This window comes from Ipomoea nil, unplaced genomic scaffold (genome assembly GCF_001879475.1).
Source record: "Ipomoea nil cultivar Tokyo-kokei standard unplaced genomic scaffold, Asagao_1.1 scaffold2848, whole genome shotgun sequence".
NCBI classification, from domain to species: Eukaryota; Viridiplantae; Streptophyta; class Magnoliopsida; order Solanales; family Convolvulaceae; genus Ipomoea; species Ipomoea nil.
This window is the reverse complement of record NW_017619276.1, coordinates 489,530-512,848: the sequence shown is the minus strand read 5'-3', so window position 1 is coordinate 512,848 and position 23,319 is coordinate 489,530. Positions and strand designations below refer to the sequence as shown.

General features: G+C 38.4%; 1 long non-coding RNA gene across 1 annotated transcript; it reads left to right on the top strand.

Annotated features, from left to right (window-relative positions):
• The first annotated feature begins 3,802 nt into the window (after positions 1–3,802).
• Positions 3,803–16,533, top strand: LOC109160548. Its single transcript, XR_002050756.1, has 4 exons — positions 3,803–3,813; positions 13,141–13,146; positions 14,257–14,262; positions 16,336–16,533. It is a non-coding gene; the product is annotated as an uncharacterized LOC109160548 (long non-coding RNA).
• The last annotated feature ends 6,786 nt before the right edge of the window (positions 16,534–23,319 follow it).

The following is a 23,319-nucleotide window of genomic DNA, read 5'->3' as shown; positions in this document are numbered from 1 at the left end:
TCTATATCATCCTTCAACTTTCTTTTGAAAAAAGAATAAAATTCTACATATATGAAAATCACACTGTATGTGTAAGTAAGGTATTAAAATCTAAGGATGGAATGGCTTAACTGCTTAATTGCTAAGTTAACAGGATTCAAAATGACTAAATGTAGTCAATCCTCCTTACTTGTGAGCTTGATGAATGTATGTGCCAAGATTATTCTTCACATCTCAGTTGCTGCAAAAAGGTGAGAGTTTATCATTGTTATTTGTTGTACATTCAATTTTCTACTTTGATGCAGAAAGGTGAGTGTTTATCATTATTATTTGATTGAACAATCAATGTTTAGTTGCGCAGGTACTAAGCTTGAAGAATTTTAGGCTTAAAACAACTACTGAAGTGCTTAATATACATTAAAAGGTTTTCAGCTTGAAGCAAGCAAGTCAAAAAGTGATGATGCAGTACAAACAGTCATGAAGAAGATTAAGAGATCAGTTACCATAGGCTGCACAAGGAATAACCATATAGATGTAAATAAAGGTATAGTTCTGAGCATAAATAATTTCACCTGAACAAAAAAGTGTCTGTTTTGACTAAATATTTTACAACTTTTGCAGGTTGGTGATTTTGTCATGTTTACAGGATAAATAGAGTGAAATATATACAATCATTTAGCTGCGGTAAATGAACTCTTAGTATATGGAGATGAAGCAGCAACTTCCATTTTTGTAGTTTTATAGCAAGTTCAACTCATAGTTATAACTTTGGCATTATTGGCATGCAAAAGAAATGAAGCCTTTTTTGTTTTAAATGGTAAGAAGGAAAATTCTTTTTTTTTTTAACTACTCAAAAAATTACTTAAAAAAACCTGATTGCCTATGAAACACTAGGAAACAACTCTGCTTTCATTTTGAAAAAAAAAAGAAAAAAAAAAAAACCTAAGGCATCAAAATTTTGATATTTTCATCGTCTAACATCAAGTTTAAAAATTTAAGTATTAACACTAATAGTTTTTATTCTATAATAATCAAGTAATAAAAATTTCATCCATCAAAAAATAAGGTTCAGAATCTGATGTCAAAAAGAAATTATATCCATATAAAACTTGTGTGTGTTTCTTTTAAGAAATCTTAACCACATTATTTAATGTCAAGAATAGGGGAACATTTAGGGTGTGTTTGGTTGGTGGGTTTTGCCCTTAGGAATGGGTATGAAAGTGATTGTTGTTGTTTGGTTAATAGGTTTTTAGAACACTACTATGGGTTTCGAATACCCCATCAATTGAAAAACCTATACCCAAATACAATAAGGGTTTTATTCCCTTATTCATTCTTAACCACTACTATTAGTAACCATTCCCATTCCACCCTACTACCAAACATGTTAAATACTTTCACTAAAACCCATTACCATTACCAAGTATTTGATACCCATTCCGATTCCGATTCTGATTCCGATTCCTATGTGCGAACCAAACACACCCTTAATTTAACTCTATAATAAAGCAAGAACTTCTTGCAATTTTCATTTTCCCGCCCATTCAATACTATGTCATTTTATGTACATAGATTACTGATCTGATTTAATTGCTTATTCACACGGTTTTACACACATTGATGATAAGGTTTAACATAGGTAATCGGCTAATTTATTGCTTTGCAAGTTACGAGTATTAAAGATGGCCAGTGCACAATATTCGAATTATCTGAGAACTCGAAAAGAGAAAAATGTAATTGAATTTACAATTTACATTTTGCACTCTGGAACTAATATTTACAACTAATAATACATATGCTATATTTCTGAAAATAAGTAATTTGAAATTTGAAATAATATTATTTCTCCTTCTTTCAACGTAGGACTCTTAGTTTCTCCAGGAAAACAGTCTGATAGCATTCCATCTCTATATATAGAGGTCGACTAGATGAAGAAGTTCAATCTGACTTCTATACAGTACATACATAATACTCTACCAAAATAACCAATGCCTTCTCAATATGTACTGGTCAAGGACATTAGTCTGCACACTATGCGAGCAATAAGAGTCATATGACGTACCAGAAATGAGAGGTGGCCCAATCATGAAGAGTAAAGAATGTATATTTCACTCTGAGAAGGTAATAATAGTTTAGAAAGCAATCTTTTTAATATTTTTCTATCATACGAATAGCAGGTTTATATAATTGAGCCATGCTTTTGTTTTTTATCATACAAATAGCAGTTATATAATATGTACTATAATAGTTTACTTTGCTCTTTATCATGTGGTACTACACCTATAAAACAACTGGACATAAGTATATGATTAAGTTCAACTATAGCATTGTTGTCAAAAAGAGTAAACAAAAACTATTCTCTACATCGATGTTTCTCTCAGGTCTTTTGAATCATTGAGTAATCTTACTATTTTAACAACTATTTTTTTTAGTACTGACACTACATACTGGACTCTTCTGCAGAAACAACCTAGATGAAAAGTAAAAACCCAAATAAGTAGTAGAAAATGTACTGACGGTAATAATGTTACCGGTAATAATAATATTATAATAACGCTATGAGAGAGAGTAACAATAGTTGTATTGCTTTTGTCTCAGTATCGAAAATATAGTGTGTCCTTTGCTAGCTGAGGAGAGCCCTATTTATACTTAGAGTCCTAACGGTAACAACAAGGGACATAAATGGGGAGCCTAAGCCTTTAACTCTCTCACTTCAATGGGGGTTTCAATGCTGGCTTCAATGACAGTAAAGGTGGCACCTGTTGGAATTCCTAATCGTTGGAGTTCTGCCCGTTGGGTTCCCATGTGATGCTGAGTCATATGCCCATTTGTGATCCGGGTCGGGTGCCAGCCTTATTATCCTGTCACTAGTCCCCCCTACTCCTGAGTCAACGGATGTGTTTGAGTTGACTTGGGAGTAAGGTTGAATCTATCTTGATCCTGTGTATAATCCTGCTTGATTTAGGATTTGTGATCTTATTTGATCCTGTGTAGAATCCTGGTTGATTTAGGATATGTGGTTTTATTTTCCAAATCCCTAATTTGTGCCTTCCAAATCCCTGATTTGTGCTTTCCAAATCCTTTCCTGCTTCACTCAACTTTTTTATCTCAGGCTCCTCTCCAATATGAACCCTTGTCTCTGAGCAGTTTGAGAGCACATCTTCAACAACTTCTGCCCCAGCTCTGTAAATCTCCGTTGTCATTATTATTTTACAATTTATTTATGTATTTAATATATATGAATATACACGTCTTGCTCCCTTTTTTTTGGATCGAGGAGCCGCGCCTCGGCCTTGGCTGAGGCGCGGCCTCAGCCTGTGGCTGAGGCGCTGCCTGGCCCTACCGAGGCGGACTTCGGCTCTTTGGGACTCGGTTCTCTTTTTTTTTTTTTTTTTTTTTTTTTTTTTTTTTTTTTTTTTTTAACATGCTCTTTTCCTGACTGGCAGTTTTTGTACCCAAGTCTTGCGAGCTTATCTGTAACAGAGGTGAGGTTAGTGTCTTTTGCTTATAATGGATGTTACTCCCTTGATTGATGTCGGAGAACTTGATTTTGATGAGGAATACCTTCTTGAGCATGATTCCCCTCTTTTTGAAAATTGTCCCCCTCTTCCGTTTGTTGTTGATTCGCTTACACCTAGGCCCCAACTGAAAAACAAGAAAAAACGCAAGGCCTCATATTCTGCTCTTGATAAGTCCCTCATCCTGTCCATACGGCCTCAACTAGGGCCACGGGATTGGGATGATATTAGTGGTCTCCTTAGTCCTGACGTTCTGACTCTCCCTCCTGACCCTCAGGGTAATATCACCGACCCACCCCTCGATAAGTATTTTGTGGTCCACCTTCTGTCGCTACAGGTTGGGCTGCGGTTTCCCCTTCATAGGTTTGTGATAGATTTTATGAACCACTACGAGATAGCCCCCGGCCAGCTTGTTCCCAATGGTCACAAGGTAATTGCGGGCTTTCTTTCTATATGTAAGGACAAAGGGATAGAACCCACGTTAGATCTTTTCCAAGCTCTTTTCATAGTTGGTAGGGCTTCTCAGGAGGGTAAGGGATTTGTCATGGTTTCGAGCAGGCCAAATTTCAAACTCTTTGAGGACCGTCCTACTTATAACAAGGATTGGAAACCCAAATATGTCTTTGTCACCCTTGTGGGTTGTCCGTCTCCCTTTCGTGTCACGTGGGGATCCCATTTACGTTGCCCTCCTACTCTTGACATGAGTCCCTCCCTCCGCCGAGATGTAGATGATCTACTAGGGGATGGTCTTTTGTCGATCGTTGATTATACTACCAAGTGGAAGCTCGCGGGCTTAGGCTTCGTGAGGGCTCATCTGGCTGTTCTTTCACCCATGGGTACTCTTCTGTTACCACTCAGTCTTTATTCATCAACCACTAACTCTAACTTGTCTTCTTTTTATTGCAGGTACCATGTCTTCATCTTCGAGAATCGGTCGATACTTGTCGCGACAGGATCCCCTCTCCAAGAAGAGCAAGGTAGAGAAGGGTAAAAAGAGTCAAGCCGAGGCCGCGGAGGTGATGCCGCCTCCGCCGACACGCACGCCGACTCCATCCAAGGTCGTTGAGCGTACGCCTACCCCAACCAAGGTCGCCGAGAGGGTGCGTACGCCTACTCCAACCAAGGTTGCCGAGGTGCAAGGAGATACTTCCACTGAGTCTGGCTCACGTGTTCGGACCAACCTGATCCGACTGGGAATGGACGTGCCACCCGGAGCGTCGTTAATAAATAAGAGTCTTGATGCGGTTGAGTATGCTGCTCGTATCGCTCCTCCTGCGGACTTGGAACACCTTGTCGCCATGGATGTCAACATGCTGCAAGAGCGTTATCTTAGACACATTTTTGAGGTAAGTTTTCTCATACTTATGTTCTTTCTCTGCCCTGGCGTGTCTTACTCCGTCTGTTACTTTCAGGCCTTGCTAGAGGGACAGATCATTCATGCCCAACTACGGTGGGTGACGGACGCGCTCATTGAGGATGTTAAAATTAGGGACGTGGACAACAAGAGCCTGAAGGACCTGCTATCGATCCGGGAAGGGGCTTTGAGCAAGATGGAAGGCAAGCTTGGGGCGCTAAGGAAGGAGCACCAAGCGCTGTTGGCCCGGGAGGAGGCTCTAAGCAAGATGGAGGGCGAGCTTGAGGCTCTAAGGAAAGAGCACGGAGCGCTTAAACTTGCCCTCACGAAGGAGCGGGAGGACCATGAGAGGACCCGTGCTGGCCATGCTGATGCCCTCGGCCGGGCTGTGGAGGTCTACAAGAGTTCAGCCGAGTTTAGAGAGGACGCCATGCACTATATGAGCACTCCTGAGGCTATCCGAGAATTCCTCAAAACTGGGGCTGGTCAAGAGGCGGTTGAGGCTGAGGCGCAGGTGGCCTTTAACATTGGAATGTAAGCAGCAGATATTTCCAGTGTTGAGGGAGAAGGTTCCAGATTTTGACCCCGTGTCCCTTGGCTTGCCTGTAATAGAGAAGAATCCTGATCCTGATGTTGAGAATGAATCCATTGATGATGTTATAGATGCTCGTGAGGATTCTTTGGTGGACGAGTTTCACGGCATCGACACTAGCAACGTCCCCAATGTTCCACTTGATCAGATTGTGATGGAGGAGCTCTCGGACCATGAGTAGTTCGTAGTCGTACTTGAGATTTTCCCCTCCTTTCTAGCTATGTCTTTGAACAATTTGCTTTCCAGTGCTTCTCTAAGTTTGAACTATTTGCTTTCTGTGTTCGAACAACTTGGTATTATTTTGGAATATTCAGAATAAACCAGTTACTTGGGAGTAAACACGTTACTTTTTTTTTTTTTTTTTTTTTTTTGCCGAGATGGACTCGGTGTTGGTCGAGGCGTGCCTCGGCCAAACTGTGGCCGAGGCGTGCGCCTCGGCCAAACCGTGGCCGAGGCGTGTGCCTCAGCCAGCCTTTGGCCGAGGCGTGCGCCTCGGCCAAACCGTGGCCGAGGCGTGTGCCTCAGCCAGCCTTTGGCCGAGGCGTGCCTCGGCCATCCAAGCTTTTTTTTTTTTTTTTTTTTTTTTTTTTTTTTTTTTTTTTTTACAACACGGGCGAACCATGAGCACGAGATATTATTTCAGAAAGTTTCGTAAAAGATGATAACGAACTTGTTTTACTAAATAACATGGACGAACCATGAAAATAAGATATTATTTCAGAGAACTTTAGCGTGTAGAGCGGACGGACCGTGATTACCAAGTACTAGTTTCAATGATTGCTACTACAGGATTTTTAAGGAAAGTACTTGATCAAATGTTCCGAGTTCCATACCCGATCGATCATTCTTCCCCCTGTAGTTTTTAACTTGTATGTTCCTGGGCGAACGACTTCTTCCACGGCGTAAGGCCCCTCCCATTTCTTTGCGAATTTTCCCCCTTCAAGGGGTTGGCTGGCTTCCCTTCTTCGCAACACAAGGTCGCCAACTTGGAAATACCGGGGTCGGACTTTTGCGTCGTGGTAGGACTTTAGCTGACGACCGTAGTTCTCCATCTTGCAAATGCCGCTTCTCTCTTTTCATCCAAGAAGTTCAGATCCACCCTTTGGTGGAGTTCATTTTATTCTGACTCGAACTCCTCCACCCTTCTACTAGGTATGATTACTTCCACTGGGGCCCGAGCTTCGAATCCATAGGCGAGTGCGAACGGGGTTTCTCCGGTGGCCCTTCTTGGTGTCGTGCGATAAGCCCAGAGGATGCCGTCGAGTTCCTCCACCCAGGCTCCGCCGGCTACTTCTAGCTTTTTCTTGAGGCCGTCGAGGATGGTTCTATTCGCATTCTCCACTTGCCCATTCGCCTGAGGATAAGATACCGCCACCCGGCTATGCTTAACGCCCCATCCTGCTAAGAATTCTGAAAATTCTCGTGCCTCAAACTGACGACCATTGTCTGTGATTACCTGGAGAGGGATACCGAAATGATACATGATGTTTTTCTCGACAAACCTTTTGCACCTTGCTGCGGTGATGCTCGCCAGGGGCTCGGCCTCCACCCATTTCGTGAAATAGTCGATGGCCACAATGATGTACTTCCTGCTTCCAGTCCCCGTGGGAAGGGCCCCTACCAGGTCAATTCCCCATCTTGAAAAAGGAATCGCGGTGCTTACCGGTGTGTAATTCGTCGCAGGTCAACCCGGTAGTGCTTGGAATTCTTGGCACTTGGGACATCGCTTTGTATACTCGGCGCAATCCCTCAGCATTTTGGGCCAAAAATACGCTTGTAACATGATGCGCCGTGCAATGGTGTATGCCCCTTGGTGCGCGGAGCATACCCCCTCGTGGACTTCTTTTATCACCAACTTGGCTTTTTCTGGATATATACACCTCAGTAACGTGCCATTGTAGGAGTGTTTGTACAGCTTATCGCCCGAGACAACGCAGCTGGGTGCCCGTAACTTCGTTACTTTTGCGTCTGCCTCGTCTTGCGGTAGGGTGCCATCTGCCTTGTATCGCTTGATATGATCAATCCAACATGGCTCCCTAGTCTGCACAGGGAAGACCCACGAAACGTCGATACTTGAAGTCTCGAGGTCTTCTAGTCGAGCGATTTTCCTAATGTGGCCGGGGACTCCGGTACTTAGCTTTGAGAGCATGTCAATGTTGGCGTCCTGCTCTCTCGGTACCTGGTGTATCTCATATCCCTCAAACTCGCGCAGGGTTCTTAACACCGCGTCTCTGTATTTCTGCATACTTCCTTCGTTGGCTTCATACTCCCCAGACACCTGGCTGACTACCAGCTTTGAATCGCATCGAATTTGGACCTTTTCAGCTCGTAGTCCCGCCACCAACCGCAGTCCATTGAGGAGGGCCTCGTACTCCGCCTCATTGTTAGATAACTTGAAGTGGAACCGGATGGCATAGTAGGTGCGGAATCCTTCCAGAGTGACGAGTACTACGCCGCAACCTTTGCTGTTGGAAGAACCGTCTGTGGACAAGGTCCACCACCCTCCATCTTCAGTTTCTACTTGGTCCGTCACTTCCCGAGCTGTGCACTCCACTATAAAGTCTGCAAGAGCTTGGCCTTTGATGGCGGGCCTTGGTTTGAAGTCTATGTCAAACTGACTGAGGTGCATGGCCCACCGTGCCATCCTGGCGGAGCTGTTAGTATTCCGGAGGAAACTCCCCAACGACTGGTGTGAGAGTACGTGGATGGGGTGAGCTTGGAAGTAGTGGGCCAACCTTTTTGATGAAGTGACTATGGCAAATACCGTTTTCTCCAACACACTGTACCGGAGCTCCGCGTCGTGTAGGGCTTTACTCACGTAGTAGATGGGACGCTGAGTTCATCCTTCTTCTTTGACCAGCAGGGAGCTGATCGCACCCTGTGACACGCCCAAGTACAAGATTAGGGCTTCACCTGCCTCTGGCTTTGCAAGCAGGGGCGGGGACAACAAGTATTTTTTCAACTCCTCGAAGGCCTTTTGACAGTCTGGCGTCCACTCGAACCCTTTGCTCTTTTTCAAGATTTGGAAGAAGGGGAGGGAACGTTCAGCCGATTTAGATAGAAGACGGCCGTTCCTAGTGACCATGAAGCCCAAAAATTTATCCCCATCAATGGCAAAGGTGCATTTTTTTGGATTCAAGCGCAAATTAAATTTCTTCATAATGGAAAATACCTCGCTGAGATCCTCGACATAGGAGGTGGCCTTACGACTTTTGACGATCATGTCGTCCACGTATGCTTTCCATGTTTCATCCAATACCGTCTTGAACAGCTTTGCCACCATGCGAGTGTATGTGGCCCCGGCAACCTTCAATCCGAATGGCATGACCAAGTAGCAGAATATCCCCTCGCGAGTGGTGAAGGCGGTCTTTTCGGCGTCCTCCTCATACATGGATATCTGATGGTACCCACAGAAAGCGTCCATGAAGCTCATGAGTTCACATCCTGCCGTCTCATCCACCAATTGATCTATATTGGGTAGTGGAAAACGGTCCATAGGGCATGCCCTATTGAGGTCCGTGTAGTCCATGCACATCCTCCACGTTGATCCTTTGGGAGCCAAGACTACGTTGCTCAGCCACTGTGGGTAGTAAATCTCCTTGATGTGCCCCACGTGGAGTAACGCGGTCACCTCCTTTTTCACGAACTCTCTTCGTTCTGCTGACATATACCTTTTTCGCTGATGCACTGGTTTTCCGCTGGGGTCGACTGCGAGCTTGTGGGTTATGATGCTTCGATCTATGCCCGGCATGTCCTCTGGCGCCCATGCGAACACTGCGTGGGAACGGCGGATTAAATCCACTATCTGGGCCCTTAGCTCTGGGCTTAAGCCTGTGCCGATCTTCACCACTCGGTTTGGTCTGGAGGGATCCAGAACTATATCTTCCGTTTCTGACGCGGGCTCGGTGCAGGGCCAGGCCCCTTCTTCTTTGAAAATTTTCTCCTCGATCGTGTGGACCTGTAGGTCCTTACTGCCAATCTTCTTGCATGCCTTCACGTAGCAACTGCGGGCTGCCTGTCGGTCCCCTCTGACGACTCCTATTCCATTCGGAATAGGGAACTTCATACACAAGTGTTCCACCGATACTATGGCCTTGAGGTCCTCTAGTGCTGGCCTCCCCAGTATGATGTTGTGCGCACAAGTGAGTCTTACCACGATGAACTCCATGTCCAGCTTGTGAATGTTGGGGCTCGTGCCTATCTCCACGGGCAAGGTCACCGACCCTTCTGTTTCCACCGAATCCCCAGTAAACCCAAAGAGTGGAATTCGTACCTCTTTGAGCTGGCCTCTAGGTAGCCCTAACTTGGTGAAGGCGTCGTAGTACATCACATTGACCGAGCTCCCTGTGTCGACCAAAATACGGTGTACGATCATATCATTGATGTCCATCTTAATCACTAGTGCGTCGCGATGGGGTAAGGGACCCTCGGGGAAGTCCTCGTCGCCTCTGCTTCTTTCCTTTGGGAAGACTTACCACTTCTCCCACGTACAGTTGTCTGCTCCACTTCTTCCGTTCTGTGGGTGTGTTGCCCCTTGTAGGTCCACCATAGATAAAGTGTATGGTGTGCTTCCTTTGTCGTCTGGGCGCTATCTCAGTTTCCTTCTCGCTATCATCCTGCTCAGATATCTGGTCATGTTCTCTTTTCTTGGCGTTCGAGGTGGACGGCTCGGCGCCATCCTCCTTCCTCCAGACATTTTTTGGTGGATTTTTTGATGGATCGTGTTGCGGCTATTGCTGCTGCTTGGATCGATTGACAAAATGCCGGAAGTAGCCCTGCTGGATGAGTTCTTCTATTTGCCTCTTCAGCACGTTACATTCATCCGTGTCGTGCCCGGGTTGCCTATAGAACCTGCAGTACTTTGCTTGGTCTCCTTTTGGGGAGACCTTCATGCACTTTGGTGGGAACTCGACTATTCCCATCTCCTCAGCCTGTTTTAGGATGACACTGACGGGATGGGTAAGAGGAGTTAGGTTAAGCAGGGGAACCAGGCAAGGCCGTTCATGGTCCCGGCCTTTCCCTGCGGCCGGGTGGTTCAGACGTGGTGCCTGGCTGGACGGACCAGCTTTCCCAGGTTTCCCATTTTTCCTGCCGTCCTCCTCATCTTTCTTTTTCCTGTCGACGTCCTCTGCTTCGGCATAGCGGCTAGCCGTGCTCATCAGATCTTCGTAAGAACGGGGGTGGTGGGCATTCAGTTGCTTGTGAAAATACCCCGATCTCAAGGCATGGATGAATATCAGGATCGCCGCCTTGGAGTCGAAGTCATAGACATTATTGACTTCCTTTTTCCATTTGATTAGGAAGTCTTTGAGGCTCTCGCCTCTATCTTGCTTTACTACACAGAGATGAGAGAAGGGTTTCTTACGCTGTATGCTACCAGAGAAGTATGTCAGGAAGATTTTGGACAACTCCCCAAAGCTTTGAATTGACCCGTCCGGGATGGTGTTGAACCAGTCTTGGGCTGTTCCATCCAGGGTGGACAAGAACGCTCGGCAAATGATGGCGTCCCCTGCCCCGATCATTACCATAGCAACCTTGTACCTCGTCATGTGGACACGTGGGTTAGTGGCTCCCATATACGCCTTGATGGCGGGTAACCTGAAGTCCCTCGGCAGAGGTACGTCCATGATGCTTGAGGAGAACGGTGCTACCATCCGTACCTCGGGTTCTGGCGACTGCTCCCGGGCCTCCACCCTTCTTGCTAACTCCTCGATCCTTCTTTGTAGCCTCTTGACGAGGGTCGACTCGTCAGGGTGCCGGCGCGGGACCGGTTGTCGCTCCTCTATGTGTCGGCGTGGGGCTAGTTCATCGACGTGTCGTCCATCTGAGTGTCGACGCGGAGCTGGTTCCTCGACGTTTCGTCCACCCAAGTGTCGGTGTGGAACCCGCTCATCAACGTGTCGCTCACCCGCTGAGTGCCGACGCGGAGCCGGCTCATCGACGCGCCGCTCCGCCGAGTGCCGACGCGGGGCCGGTTCATCAAAGCGTCGCTCACCCGAGTGTCGACGCAGGGCCGACTCGTCACCGTGCCGGCGCAGGGCCGGTGTGCTGCCATCCGTACCTCGGGTTCTGGCGACTGCTCCTGTGCCTCCACCCTTCTTGCTAACTCCTCGATCCTTCTTTGTAGCCTCTCGATGAGGGTCGACTCGTCAGGGTGCCGGCGCGGGGCCGGCTGTCGCTCCTCTATGTGTCGGCGTGGGGCTAGTTCATCGACGTGTCGTCCATCTGAGTGTCAACGCGAAGCTGGTTCCTCGACGTTTCGTCCACCCAAGTGTCGGTGTGGAACCCGCTCATCAACGTGTTGCTCACCCGCTGAGTGCCGACGCGGAGCCAGCTCATCGACGCGTCGTTCCACCGAGTGCCGACGCGGGGCCGATTCATCGAAGCGTCGCTCACCCGAGTGTCGACGCAGGGCCGACTCGTCACCGTGCCGGCGCGGGGGCGGTCCACGAGACTCGCCCATCCTTTCTGTGGGCGACCTTTCCGCTTCTCTTTCCTCGTGTCGGCGAGGGCCTCTAGCGGAGGACCCCTCAGCACGTGACTCTGGCCTTTGCCGAGCGGGCGCCTCGTGTCCCAACCGTTCCAGGGCAGAGCGGGAGGGTCCAGGTTGCCGTCTGGCCGGACCGCTTCTTTGGGTGCCCTCTCCTGGTACCCCTGTCCTGGTGCGACGCCCTGCGTCCCTCACTACACGGGTTGCATCCCAGGCATCCGCTCTCTGTGGGGATTCTACCTCTATTTCCTGAGGTCGTGGCGGGACTACTTGGCCTTGGAGTCCCACTGCCACCTGATTTAGTGCCGCCGTCACTGCTTGCTGAATGGTCGCCTGGAGGTTCACGACTTGGTTCACCCCTCTATTGTTGAGTTGGTCTCGGAGGTCCCCTCCATTGTTGAGTTGGTCTCGAAGGTCCCCTCCATTGTTGAGTTGGTCTCGAAGGTCCCCGGGCCTCCCGTTGTTGCTGTTCTCGGAGGTCCTCTCCGTAATTGTTGGTGAGTTGGTCCCGGAAGCCACCTGAGGCATTGCCATTGTTCACGTTGCGGGAACCATGGGAGCTGCGGGACACCATTCTTTCAAGCTTGCTGTTGAAAGAGGAATGAGTTGTGTGTGTCGTAGCCTGCTTGAGTATTGGACTCAGGCTCTCAATGAAAGCACCAATGACGGTAATAATGTTACCGGTAATAATAATATTATAATAACACTATAAGAGAGAGTAACAATAGTTGTATTGCTTTTGTCTCAGTATCGAAAATACAGTGTGTCCTTTGCTAGCTGATGAGAACCCCATTTATACTTAGAGTCCTAACGGTAACAACATGGGACATAAATGGGGAGCCTAAGCCTTTAATTCTCTCACATCAATGGGGGCTTCAATGCTGGCTTCAATGACAGTAAAGGTGGCACCTGTTGGAATTCCTAACCGTTGGAGTTCTGCCCGTTGGGTTCCCATGTGATGCTGAGTCAGATGCCCATTTGTGATCCGGGTCGGGTGCCAGCCCTATTATCCTGTCATGTACTTTTTAAAAATATAGATTAGGAAACTGATTGTATTAGAAGGTCAATAGAATATTCAGTTGTCAGCTGCAGAGACATATTAGCTATTAGGAATCTGAAAAAGTTTTTAGACTCGGAAAAAAAAAACTAACAGTGCAGAAGTATATTAAGCAAAACTTTGTATCAGCTGTTAGGAAGTTAATTAGAGTAGATGGTTGTCCAACAATAATCTTTTGGAGTGGAGAGTAGATTTCGACAACCCTTCCCACCACATCTTTAGTAATAGAAGATATAATTATCAAAAACCATTTAAAGTTCTATTCTAAGAAGATATTTGCATATTTTCTTACCAAAAAGCTCATTGTCATTCACATCATCAAGATCTCTTCATCCACGCAGTTCTGGGACTGAAAGCCTTAACTGATACATAGAGAATGCATTTTTTTAGTTTTTCTTGCAGAGTATTGCCTATACGATTCATAAGATGAGGCTGAAATAGTTGGTATCAATCTACCTCTTTATATAGAGGTAGAATTCGAACAGGACTCAACCTAGAGAAACGAAGAGTCTTCATTGGAACAATGTTCTTAATTATGTTGTTTCAATTTCAAAGTCTTTATTTTAAATTTTATTTAGATCAGTTCGAATTTGTAATATATAATGTTATTTGCTTATAGCATTAAGAATTCGTTCTCCAAGAATTTTTGGTAATTACAATAGATCAGTTTGAATAACGCATAGTTGCCATCTTTATTGCTCGGTAATTACAATAGCATTAAATTAGCAGTCTAAAGTCATCATTAAATAGCGTAGCAAATCAGAACTCAAATTGCGCCTCATTAAACGTTGCCGTTTCATGTGGGCGGGTTTTTTTTTTTTTTTTTTTTTTTTTTTTTTTTTGGGCAAAAACTTCTTACTTTATTATAGAGTTAGATTAGATTGTCAATTTGTCACTAAAATAAATGTTTGCAACTTTGTAATAACACTAGTCTAAAAACGATAGTCTAAATAAATACCACTTTTGATTTAAATTTCTCTAATTCTTCCTAATTCTCTTTTGGGTAGCATTATCATTGTCTTCATCACATGTCCTTTTTTTTTTTTTTTTCTTTTTTTTTGTTGTTGTGTGTCATGTGCAGTTGGGTTACTGGTGGTAGCATAGATGGATTCTTCATGCAATGAGATTTATGGTGTAGGAAGCTTTAGATTTGCCTTGTTGTATATATGGTGGGATCTTAGTTGTACTGTTAACTCTTTATCTTACAAGCACCTATTGATATTTGGTAGTGGTAGTTTTTCCCCTACATGTTTCATGCGTTGTGAGATGTTTGTCGTAGGTTATCATGTGAAAGTATTAAACAAAATATTAATATTTATTATATTTGTATAAAATATTTGATAAATAAATATATATAACATATTTTGTATTATAACTTTGGTATTAATTACAGGATAATGTAAAAAGAACACAATGGATAATGTAGTGAATATAATAAATTAATAAATTTGAAGGCAATGAATATTTGAATGGTAGAAAATAAAGATAATATAACTAATTAAATTATATATCTTTTAAATTTGTTATAATAAATATTTTTTTTTTTAAATAAAGGCATTATAGACAACTAATTCTAAATTAATTAAATGCATATGTATTATTTTTTGTTGTAACTACTAAATTATTTTTTAGATGATAACTACTAAATTATTTAATTTAATAAAAATAATAAAGTGTGTACATACTTTTTATCAACAATAATGAAATCATTGATTTTTTTTTTAAAGGAAAAAGTGTCAAATTAGCCCCCTAGTCAAGCGGATTATGTCCCCTAAGTGAAAAAAGCTCCATTCAAGTCCCTAAATCGATAAAATTGTTCAATTAAGTCCAATTTGACTTGTTTATCAGGTTAAATCGATACGATGTTGACACGTGTCATTATTTTATTTATTTTTAAAATGTTTTTTATTTATTAAAAATTAAAAATATTATTTATTATAAATAATTTTATATAAAATAATTAATTAAAATAATTTTTTTAAAAAAACTAGAACCGCCGGAGACGAATCGTCTCCGACAGATCTAGTTTTTTTTTTTGAAAAAAAAAATAAAAATTATTGGCTTGTATTAAAATGGTATATATAATTATAATTGATAATTAAATTTATTTATTAATCAGTGATTAGTGATTTAGTGATAGGTTAACTAATTCATTAACATCTATCTAATAAATAAATAAAAGCTATAATAAAAAAAAGGTGTTTTTCATTTCAAAAAAAAAAAAAAGGTGTGAAGGTATCACAACAAGAAATGCGAAATTTCCAAATTAAATTTAAAATTGAATAGTATACAAATTGAAGCACCCTCGGAAGTCGACATATTTTGTACGTTTTCGAACCCTGATTGGCTCATTATTTAAAAAAATATAAAATAAAAAGATATAGAAATCGAACCATCTAGAAGCGAGAATTGTGGGACACAGCCCAGACGGAATATGTTTGTCTATATATACATTTAAACCCTAAAAAATTTAAGACATTCTTCACTAAATCCATTTTTTAGTCTGAGGCGGCGAAGCGATACCGTCTGGAAGTGGTCCGCTTCATTTCGCTATACAGAGAAATCGCGATCGAGGAAACAAGCCAAGAAGTCGGCACTTTTCCTTGTCGATGGTGCCATTTTCGCTGTTTAGATTTCTCAATCGCGTTTCTTTGTATAACGAGATGGATCGGACCGTAAAATTTCTTATACCTTCGTTTTCTGTGATCTATTTGCGCTTGCGTGTGTATATACGTATATTCATTATATTTGTTTTTATGGTTTTATATAAGAATAGAGATTGAATCTGCAAAGTTTTCTGGTGCGAGTAAATATTTGTTTGTAGCCCTACATCAGAATGCTGGCAGATCTATTAAGTGGTTTTGGAGTTTTTAGGTTTTGGTGTGGAGTTATCTTAAATTTATACATGTATATATCTCTGAGGACAGTAGATCTTGTGCTATGTGCCTGAAATCTCATTTTTTGATGTGTTGATAGTGAAAAAATTGACAAACTCAGAGGTGAACTGTTGCCCTACTTTATTAAGAGGTGCATTTTCAAGGAGGTGTTAATGGTAGATCAAAACTTTCTATAAACCGCATAAATGTCAGATCTGTCTTTTTTTTTTTTTTTTTCCTTTTTTCTTTTTAAATCTGGAAAGGGTTCCAATCATGTTCGCAGAGGGTTATGTCTATTTACAAAGAAGTTTCCGTTGTGTTTCATATATTCCATGCGAGGGTTAAAATTTGCTTCTGCAAAATATATTTTCTCAGTTTCTTTATTGAATCTGTGATGTGTTGATTACTTAGAATTCTATGTCTGTGATGTATCATTTAGCAAGTGTTAAAATATTTGGGTTGAGAATAGTCTTAAGATGATGTTTAGCCATTTTGTGTGGAGCAATATTGCAGTAGTTTTTGTGAAGATGATGTATGTTTGTTCTGATTTAACTAGAAAAAAAATTGTAGGTTACAGCCTACACAGGAGTTTTACGCTCTAGAGAGTTTATGTATCATGGCCCTAATTATATTTAGTACATTTATCATTTTTCTTTTTGTATTGAAATGGGGCCGGGGTTATTTATGTGTGGATAGGGGGAATTGACCGAAATTTGTATTCTTTCTGTGGTTAGGGGAAATTGACAGAAATTGGTATTCTTTGAAATTAGTAGGCAAAAATTAAATTACTTTTGAAATATGAACAAATTTAGATAAAATTAGGTTGACAAATGCAATAGTAGTGTTCCCATATGGTATATACTTTGAAGCAGGGGTGGTTCGGTTTATCCGAATCGAACCAAGCTGAATCGAACCAAACTATTAATAGAAAATTGAATGGTTTGAGATTTTGTAATTTGAACGGTTTAGAACCGAACTGAAACTGATCGGTTTGGCAAAAACTGAACCAAATCGAATGTTATATAATATTTTTTAATAAATAATATAAATAATAATAATAATAAAGAAGTAAATTCATGTTCCTTGATGCCTGCTTTGTCGTTCAGTTCTTATTCTTACTGGTACCGAACCTTAAATTTTTTATTTGATTTTTTTTAAAGATATTTATAGCTTGTTTTCTATATTGCACTTTTGTTGTTTGTCGCAATTGTTCTTTACCTCATAATTATATCTAACTTGAGTTATATTTACAATATTCAATATTTTCTTTAGTTTCATGTTTTTTTATAAATTTAATGTGCTTTATGGTTATTTTAATTTTGATTTTCAATGCACTATAATTATTTTCCAGTACACTATAATTATTTTCTAGTACTTGAATATATTTCGAGTGCACTAGCAATGATAAATTGTGTTTAAAAATTAACTATATAGTAATTGACACTTGTTCTTTTAATAGTTCTTTTAATATCAACTATACAGATAGATGATTATTCATCTTATGAATAAAAATATTCCAACTGAACTAACTGAAGAGTTGGTTGTGGTTGTGCAAAAACGTTAATTGATGTTTGGTAATTAGTACTTAGTATTGTGTTTGAACTTTGGATTGCTGTTTTGTTATATAATGTTTAGAGTTTGAATTTGTACTATGTGAATATGTATTATTTGGTAATATGTTTGAAAAATTAGAAAATGTTAAAATTTGGAGATCTTAAACCGAACTGAATTAAATTCGAATCAAAATTGAACTGTTTCAAATCGAATCGAAACCGAATTGAACCTTAATTTTTTTTTTTTTTAAAAAAGAATTGAACCTTAATGTTAAACCGAACGATTTAACTTTTTTAAAATCGAAACTGAAACCGAAAAAAAAAAAAAAATCGAATCGAAATTCGAAACGTCCACCTCTACTTTGAAGCAAACAAATTGTATATGCGTTTGAATTATTATTACTTTTATTTAATACTCATTTATTATTAATGCAATTCAACTTTTTCTTTTTTACATACTATTCAATATTTTAATCTAACTTTTTTTTTTTTTTTTTTTTTTTACACATACAATTCAAACAAACCTTGATAATTAAATTTGACACATCAAAAAGATAGAGGGAGAGGGAGGTTTTTTTTTTTTTTTTTTTTTTTTTTTTTTTTTTTTTTTTTTTTTTTTTTTTTTTTTGTGTTGTTGTTGTTGGTCTCCTGCTATAAATTCAACTTTGCCAAAAAGATTCATTAAGGGTTTGTTTGGAAAGTTGAAAAATGACTTCTGGAAAATGTTTTTCGAAAAATGAGTCATTTTTTCAAAAAACATTTTCCTTTCTCATGTTTGGCTGCATAGTAGAAAACTGTTTTTGTGTGTTTGGTTGATTTTTTAGAAAATGATATAGAATTGTATAATTAAATATTTTATATAATTAATTATTAATTATTTTGTTTAAAATATAAAACATTTATAATAATATTATAAATAATAAATAATAATAATTTTTTTTTAAAATCACATAATATTATTTATTAAAAGAAAAAAAAATGACGGAAATCAGAAAGTTTTTATTTTTGCCGTTCTCTCTGGTTTCTTACTCTCTGGTTTTCGGTCGGAAACCAGAGAGAAGCTCTCTCTGGTTTTTGGCTGGAAACCAGAGAGCACTGCCCTCTGGTGTGTGGCCAGAAATGCCCTCTGGTGTGTGGCCGAAAACCAAAGAGCACTGCTCTCTATTGTTCGGCCAAAACCAGAGACAAATTGATTTTCTTCCGGAGCGTAAACGACCCATTCGAAAAATGATTTCCCCCTAAAAAAAGGGGAAATCATTTTTTGGAAAAATGGTGTGATTTTTCATTGATTGGGACTGATTTTCCTTTGACTTTTCATTTTCTTGCCTAGCTAAACACTAAAAATTCAAAAAATAATTTTCAGAAATCATTTTCTGAGTTTCCAAACACACCCTAAAACCAACCCCTCCCATTAGCTATAATCCTCATTATTGTTCCAAAAATTGAGTATGATTCATTAGTGGTGGTGCTCTTATAGATCATGGTTGTGGACTCTGAATTTTTGATAAATAAATATTTTTAATATAATATTAATAATGAGTCTTTGTCACAATGGCTTATGGTATAATGATTGATGATTGATTGTTATTGATTTGTGAAGCTTGTGGTTCAAGAACGCTTTTATGATTTCGATAAATTTTGACATTGTACAATGCCAAGCTTGAATGAAAATAATAACTTGATCCAACTAAACAAATTGGGTTGGTCTCCTATAACAGTGTCTTGCGGGTCCCAATATGTGAAACAAGTCAAATATAATAAAAATGGGCCATTTTCAAAAAAAAATAATAAAAATGGGCCATAATAAAAGTCCATATGTAATCTATACTTCAATCCTTATATATAAAATTGTACAATCGTTATACCCTGCACCACGGCGTACAGTGCATTGTGCGCCTCGCACTTTCCAAAACGATATCGTTTTGGGAGGCGCAGTAGGAAGTTGACATGATTATGTATATTTGTTTATATAGTTATGTAAATTTTTTATTATGTACATTTTTTTATACAATTTTGTACATCTGAATCTGGAAATTTTTGTGTATTATGTTAAAAGGTTATGTTTATTATGTATTATGTATTATGTTAGATTATGTGTATTATCTTTTAAAAAAGAGTATGTGTATTTTGTTATATAATTATGTACATTCATGTATACAATTATGTGTATTTAGTATAACATTATGTACATTTTTGAACATGGAATTTTTTTTTTAAAAGAAAAATTAACTGGCAAACACTGGGTACGCAAAATTTCAAAAAAAAAAATAAAAAATTGAAACGATGTCGTTTTTCATCTAGGCGCACAATGCAACCCGCGCCGTGGTGCAGGATATAAATTGCCAAAATTGTACTCGTAATAGACAATTGTAAAGAATAAAGTAATAATACTTCAAACCTTATATATATTATTAATTTTTTCCGTGCATTGTGCGAATGAGATAATGTTAATGTTTATATTTAAATAAGTATATTTTATTGAATACGTAAATTTTGTATTAAATAAGGTTAGTTAATCTATGCTAACTATCATGTAGTGTGATGACATCTTAGGCAAATTATATCGTGCACTGCGGTGCATAATCGATATAACTACAGTTTCATTTCGATATAACTACAATTTCATTTGATATTTATATACTCAAATATGTGAAAATGTTATTTAATTTTATTTTATATACACTATAGTTTCATTAAAACACAACTACATGATCATTTCGATATAACTACATCTTCATTGCACAATATATACTCAAATATGTGAAATGTTATTCAGTTTCATTTTATATACACTATAGTTTCATTTCAACACAACTACAGTATCATTTTGATATAACTACACTTTCGCTGGGTAATATACACTCAAATATGTGAAATTGTTATTCAGTTTCATTTTGTATACACTGCAGTTTCATTTCGATACTTGCATTTTCACTGGAGGCGGGCTTACATTCTTTGGGTTGAAATTGTTTGAGAAAATATAAAACGGATATATTACTTTGTAAAGAATCTTAAATATTTCAAAAAAAAAAGTTTAATTAATATATCACTAATTTATGAAAATAAAAAAGTTTCACTTTTAATTGACACACGAACCGTGAGAGACTTGAATCCTCATTTACCAAATGCAGGATATTTTCTGGTTTTTCTATGAATTTTTTTAATAGAAACGTTTGAAAAAAAAATCAAAATCAAAATTATTTTGAATATCTATAAAAGTTGTGAAACATACCGTAAAATATGATAGGAATGGATGAAGAGTTTGTTTGATTCAAACAAGAAGAAAAAGTTTGTAAGAAAAGTTTAGGATCGGAGCCTTGGAGGCATAGATGGAGCCAAAGGGGGGCAGTTGCTCCCCCTCACCCCACCCCACTCCCACCTCATCCCACCCCCTCTCCATATATAATTTTTGTATGTATATATGTATATATAGTACATTTTTTAGTATTAGTATATAAAAACTGTTAATTGTTAATAAGAAATGTGTTAGATTAGTTGGTAGAACATGCATTTGGTTATAATATAGGGGTTTGAATCCTTTAGTAATATAGTATTACACTTTTTTGGCTTTAACACACTCACGTTTTAATAGTTTTTTTTTAATATTTGATACACACATCTACTATATATATGTATATATATATATATATATATATATATATATATATATATATATATATATATATATATATATATTAATAAGAGCCCAAGAGAGTTAGGCCTATAATGGGTAGAAAAAATGGCGGTCACAGATTTTAATCAAATGAATGGCTCAGATTGATTAAAAGATTGATCAGATTTAAATTTTACACTAAAATTTCCTAAAATACCCACACCGTTACTAATTCCGTTAAAATTTTAAGAATTGCCGTTAGTTCACCGTTAACTTACTCATTGATTTCAATAAAAAAAAAAAGTCTTAGGTTCGAACCTCATCCCAATCAAAGTTGGCATAATTAGTACTCTATTTTACTCTAATTAAATTATATATATAAATAATAATTTAGTAGTTACAACAAAAAATAATACATATGCATTTCTTTAATTTAGAATTATGTGTCCACAATTCCTTTATACAAAAAAAAAATATTCATTATCAATAAATTAAATAAGAGAAATAATTTTATTAGTTATATTGCCTTTATTTTTCTTCAATATAAAAATTCTTTATATTCAAATTTATTAATTGATTATATTCGCTACATTGTCCTTACAATGTCTTTATTCAGTGAAAAAAAATTATTAATTATCAATAAATTAATTAAAAGAAATATTTTCATTAGTTATATTGTCTTTATTTTTCTCAAATGTAAAAATTTTTACATTCAAATTCATCAATTGATTATATTCACTACATTATCTATTATCTTTTTTGTGCACTATTTTTCTAATTAAATATCAAAGTTATAATACAAAATAATGCATTATCTATTATTTTTTTTGTGCACTATTTTTCTAATTAAATATCAAAGTTATAATACAAAATAATGCTATATATTTATTTACCAAGTATTTTATTAATACCATGAAAAAATTACAAAAATATAATTAATAAAGCCAACCATATTAACTACTTGAGAGATTTTGTGACAAAGAGAGTATTCAAATCACACAACAAATTGAAGTGCGAACTACCTCGCAATGTCCTTGTTTGACAATCAGCAGTTAGCGTTAGCGGATTATACTAGTGGATTTGACCAGCGAATTTATTCAATTATTAAAATTGGGTAGAAAAAATGACCGCCAAATTATTAAATCAAATGAATGGTTCATATTATTCAGGTTTTAATTTTTTTCTTTTAAGATTTTCTAATTTATCCTTAATTATATGATTATCCATTTAACTTTTTCGTTAATTCACCGTTAGTCTAATTCTAATATTAAAGTCTAATATAGAATTATAACTACACCATTAATCTAATTCTAATATTAAAGTCTTAATAGAACTTAACCACAAATCCTAATGTCGGAATCTCCTCAAACAATATTAGTATATATTTAATATTTTATGCCCTAATTTTTATTTGTTCTCCCTTATGTCCCGTATTTGGTTTCAACTATACCTATACAATTATTTTATTGACAATTATAATCAATCTTGACTATATTATCTTGCATTTGTAAACTTAGAATTACATATTTAACAAGCACGGGCTTAGCTCAATGGTTTAGTGGGTAGTATTTGGGAGAAGAGACCAAGGTTTGAACCTCGGCGGCGGCAGTGCGGGAATTATGTCCAAAGTGGGCAGATTCCTTGTGCGTATCAGCATTTGGCCCTGTCTGGTGAACCATTAAGTCACCGTGATTTACAATTTCCCACAATGTTCTGTCGGGTCGGAGTGTGGGGGGCCCTTGGGGTTGGGACTCAATCTTTGGGAGAAGAATTACCTATTTAAATACGCAAATTCAACCTTCAATTATCTATGCATGAACAATTTCAATATAATCCTGCCTTAATATACTTTAAAGTACTTATTTAACAAAAAAGCATTGGGCATTATCCCAATCGCGCAATGTGCGTAAAAAACTAGTACATATATATATATATATATATATATATATATATATATATATATATATATATATATATATATATATATATATATATATATATATATATATATATATATATATATATATATATTATATATATATATATATATTCAAATTATTTTATCAAATTAATTATGTTTCATATTTTTGTTATGAATATTTTTATAAAGTTTCGATGTGTTTTATTTTTCGCTCATATCCAATAATATTTACACCTATATTTCTTAGGTAATTTATTTATTTATTTTTAAATATCTCTTTTATTTTAATGTTTCGCATTTATTGAAAAAAAATTATGAATCTGTCCCTATTTCGCCCCCCCTCAACAAAATTCCTGGCTCCGTCCC